This window comes from Siphateles boraxobius, unplaced genomic scaffold, assembly GCF_051911475.1.
Source record: "Siphateles boraxobius isolate OS27281-9 unplaced genomic scaffold, OSU_SipBor_1 118, whole genome shotgun sequence".
Lineage (NCBI taxonomy): Eukaryota > Metazoa > Chordata > Actinopteri > Cypriniformes > Leuciscidae > Siphateles > Siphateles boraxobius.
The window spans coordinates 432,301-437,500 of NW_027508720.1; positions in this window are offsets into that span (position 1 = coordinate 432,301).

Sequence of the window (5,200 nt, forward strand, 5' to 3'; positions counted from 1 at the left end):
CCTGCTCTCTTGAGATCATTCCTCGTAAATTTTTTAAATTAATTGATTCTGTTGGGCCGGGATTGGTGTCCTTTGTAAATAAGTGTCTCTTCACTGGCTCTATCACGGCTACCCTTAAGGAGGCCACTGTCACAACCATTACTCAAGAAGCCTTCACTTGATCCTGCGGTTCTAAACAACTTTCGTCCTATTTCTGTACTACCTTTGTGCAATGGAATTTCTGAAAGATTTCAATCTGGTTTTAAGTGTACTCACAGTACTGAATCTGCACTCTTGAGAGTTTTAAATGACATCCATCCATCCACGGACACTGGTGACTACGTGGATCTTGTACTCTTGGATGGGGTGGTGATGGCGCAGTGGATAAGACACATGCCTTTGGTGTGAGAGACCCAGGTTTGAATCCACTGTGAGACACCAATGTGTCCCTGAGCAAGACACTTAACCCCTAATTGCTCCAGAGGCGTGCGACCTCTGACATACATAGCAATTGTAAGTCGCTTTGGATAAAAGCGTCAGCTAAATGAATAAATGTATATGTACTCTTAGATCTATCAGCAGCCTTTGACACTGTTGACCACTCTACCCTGATATCCAGACTAGAGTATTATGTGGGGATAAATGGTATCGTCCTCCAATTCCTATCTCTCTGATCGGAATTTCCTAGTCAAGTTAGGCAATATTTCCTCTTCAGTTGCACCTCTAAACTGTAGTCTTCCTCAAGGATCTATCTTGGCGCTTTCTCTCTTTTCTCTGTATATGTTACCATTGGGCACCATTCTAAGAAGACACAGGGTATCTTTTCACTGTTATGCGGATAATACACAAATGTATTTACCAATCAAGAGAAATTATCCTTTTGCTTTTTCATCATTACTAAGTTGCCTAGATGAAGTTAAATCTTGGCTGGCCCATTTTTTTTTTATTTCTAAGTGAAAACAAAACCGAGGTGATTGTTTTTGGGCCCACTGTTAACTCTCAGGCTGCTACCTTTGATGTGGGCAGTCTATCTGCTTTTAGATCTTCACGTGTACGGAGCCTGGGCGTTTTACTAGATGAGTCTTTAAACTTTGACAAACTATTTTCCTCTGCAATAGGCTCTAGCTTTTATCAACTTCGTCTGCTGTCTAAAGTGAAACCTTTTCTTAATCATAAAACTCTAGAGATGGCTGTTCATGCTTTTATCACCTCACGTTTAGACAACTGCAATTCACTTTACTGCGGGATTTCAAAGTCTCAAATTGCTCGTCTTCATTTAGTGCAAAATGCTGCTGCAAGATTCCTTTTTAATAGCCGTAAAAACATCATTGGCTTCATTGGCACCCTTCATTGGCTGCCCATTAATTTCAAAATGTATGGTTTATAAACTTTTATTAGTTTATAAATCTCTAAGTAACCAAACCCCCAGCTATCTATCTGAACTGCTGCAACCACATTTTAGAAGTCTGAGATCAAGCGATAAGAACCTGTTATTAGTCCCACGTTCCAGACTGAAACGCAGAGGGATCGAGCATTTTCTGTGTTCGGGCCACGGTTGTGGAACAATTTGCCGTTATAAATTAGGATAGCCCCTTCCGTGATCACTTTTAAGTGACTTCTAAAAACCCACTTGTTTTCATTGGTTTTACTATTTTCCTTTGAGTCTGATACTGTTTCTGCCACTCCTGGTTCTTCCCATTATATACCTGAGTCTGATACTGCCTTTGCCACATCTGATTTACTACTTTTTTGAGTCTGGTACTGTTTTCCGTTTTTTATCCTAGTCTGATACTGCCACCTCTGTTTAACTATTTTATATTTGAGTCTCATACTGTTTTGCTATTTCTGTCTTACTATTTTATATTTGAGTCTGATACTGTTTTGCTATTTCTGTCTTACTATTTTATATTTGAGTCTGATACTGTTTTTCTATTTCTGTCTTACTATTTTATATTTGAGTCTGATACTGTTTTAATAAAATGAACTTGAGATTCACTTTCCTGCTGAGTTTAGCTCCAACCAAATTTAGACAAACCTAATCAAAGTCTTCAGGATTACTAGAAAGCTACAGTCAGGTGAACTTTATCAAGGTTGGAGGTAAACTCTGCAGGAAAGTGTATCTAGAGGTCCAGAGTTGAGATCCTGTGCTCTAGGCCAGTGTTTTCCAAACTCTGCTCCAGAGGCACACCAACAGTACACATTTTTGAATCTCTCCCTTATCTGACCCCCATACTTCTGGTCTTGGAGTCTCTACTAACGAGCTGATGAGTTTATTCAGGTGTGATTGATTAGAACGAGTTGGAAAATGTATAGTGTTGGTGAGCCTCCGGGAACAGGGTTGGGAAACACTAGTCTAGAGCAGGGGTGTCCAATCCTAGTCCTGGAGGGCCATTGCCCTTCAGAGTTTACCTGCAACTTACCTCCACATCTGAACAAGCTGTCAGGTGTTCCTGTCAGGTGTGCTGGAAATAAACTCAGCCGGAAGGCCTCCATGAGCAGGATTGGACACCCTTGCCCTAGAGTAGTGTTTCAAAACCCTGTTCCTGGAGGCTCACCAACACTACACATTTTCCAACTCTTTCTAATCAGTCACACCTGAATCCACTCGTAAGTTCGTTACTAGAGACTCCAAAACCAGAAATAAAGGGGTCAGATAAGACAGACATCCAAAAATGTGCACTGTTGGTGTGCCTCAGGAGCAGGGTTGGGAAAAACTTCAAATGCACACATATGGATCCTCCCTTTAAGAATAATGAGTTTCATTTTGTCAAACAAGGGTACTAGTTTCTCCAATCCTTTTCTGGAGACTGAAATGTCTTTCCAGAGCTAAGATACAGCCATGTCACTTGCAATTTATTCCAGTATTCACTGATGGTCATATCTTGGTGGACACCAAGGAATGTGGAAAACTGGACAAACATCTTTATGTTGTAGGGAATTTAAGGAAATCTAATTGTCCAAGGCATCTTAATGTGGCAGTATGTTATCAAAAGCTTAATACAACGCCAATTATGGCACTAAATAGTCTACGGGATCCACAGGTACATCAAGTAGACAAAGCACACAGATACGTAGTGGCTGAGTCAGATATCAGACAACAATAAAGCGTTTCACACAATTTTTTCCTCCAAACGCCATACAATAAAATACAAAACTGGTCTATTTTAATATACAAACATTAAAATGAATGCATCAGCCATAGAAGATGTTACATACAATTTTACCACTTCAGAATTGGGGATTCGTCTTCCCTATCCAATAAGCACAGCAACTACTCGTGCTCTCCTCGCCACACAACACCAAACCACCCGTTGTGAACACTGCAGACCGGCAGCCGAACCACCACCACGCACAGAGGACTCTGGCTAGTACTGGCACCCCAATTCTCAAAAAGAAGAAAACAATATGAGACAGAAGCAACCACACACATACCCATTGCACATAATGGTCTGTCAATTAAACACTTATGTGCTGCCAGAAAGAATCAGTTTGTCACACAATGATGGCAACCAGTCACTGGCTGGTGCTCATAAACTGTTGTCAGCACAGAGTCATCCTATAAAGTGTCATCCCAGATTTCATTACAAAAAACATTCCACGCACAAAAAACACATTTCCAAACAAGAGAAATTAAAAAAAAAGCATAACAATATTCACAATGAAACACAATAGTACTCTTCCTTAAGTCCTAAGGTCAATAAATACTGGAAACTACTAAATTTAAATGCGTCACCACAGGCTGTAAACGCGCTATCGTTCCGGTCGTCTAGGAGATCCTCGTTCCCTGAAATGAGATCGTCAAACAATTGGATTAAAGTTACATACAGATCGGCAGCAATAGCGCCGTTCAGGTAAAAGGCGGAGGAGTGGTCGAAGAGGCAGCTTGCAAAATCCAGTCACCGCCGCATGCAGGAAATCATAATTCACATGACTAGAATAGGGTCGCATAAAGCCTAACAGTGCCCACAAAGCCTGCGGCAACACCTCCTGGCCCCCGTGTCACTGCGGATGGTGACTCGCACCACTCAGTGCACTCGATGGCGTGCAAGTTAAAGGCTCACAAAGATGTGTCTGCAGTACCCCTCAGCCACACTCCTGGACATAAACATGGCGCGCCAGAAATTACGTCACTTCCAGGACCCAGAATGACGCGCTTAGTTAGATGTCAGTCTCATTTCCTTTTATATCCGGGGAATGTACCAAATCCGCCAATATTAAACTATAATGATTGATCGCATCACCACATTAAAGCTGCCGTCGGCAAAATCAAATTTTTTTTTGATCATATTCAGTGAAATCGACTCTATAATCCGACAGAACAACATAAATAAAGTGGTTTTAGAAAAAAACCCGAGCTTTTAACTCCACCTGGAGCGTGTTATTTGTTTTGTAAAAATCCACCGCTCCCGGATCATCGGTCCAATCAGTGCAAGGGGGTGTGAGATCTGACTGTCAATCACAGGTCGTGCACACGCCACCCTTCGCGCACGTTACAATCACATGCACACGCCTGAAGTTCGCGCAGTGAGGAAGAGTGATGGCGGAAAAATGTCCAATTAACCTCGGTTAACCTCAAGAGCTAGGAGGTCAAAAACAACACAGGAAAAGAGAACACCTTCTGAAAAGAAAGAAGTAAAGAAAGAAAGCGACCGTGCCCGTAAATAAACCAGGATCAACATTGGACCGGCATTTGAAAGGTGGAGAGATTTAACGTTACGTGATTTAATTGGGTTCAAGATGGATGCAGAGCTTGCAACATTTCTTCTTGACAGGTTATTGTGCTTTATCAACCAGTTACTTTATTTCTTAGTGTTATGTTAGTAATCTAAGTATGTTTGCCCAAATGTGTTGGTATGGATAGCTAACATTAGCACTTGTTGGGCAGGTTCGTTAGCTTTGTTTGCACTGATATCCGTGTGAACGTAACGTTAGGTGGATAAACATGTCCAGCTGAAGGGATAAAGTTCGGCTTTTTGGAAGAATCAATGCTACTCTATCTTTCTTACGAGAGTAAGAACAGTAGTAAAGCTACTGTTATTGTATGTGCTATCTGACTAGCTCCAAATACTCCATGGTGTTGATGGATGCTGATGAGACGGGCGCGTTCACAGAAAACCTGTTGCACACGCACTGACGAGCACAAACTCGGTGGGAGGGTATTCGTTGATAGTGGGGGAGGGACATTAGAGTTGTAAACATTCAAAATGTTGCCTAAGTCCAC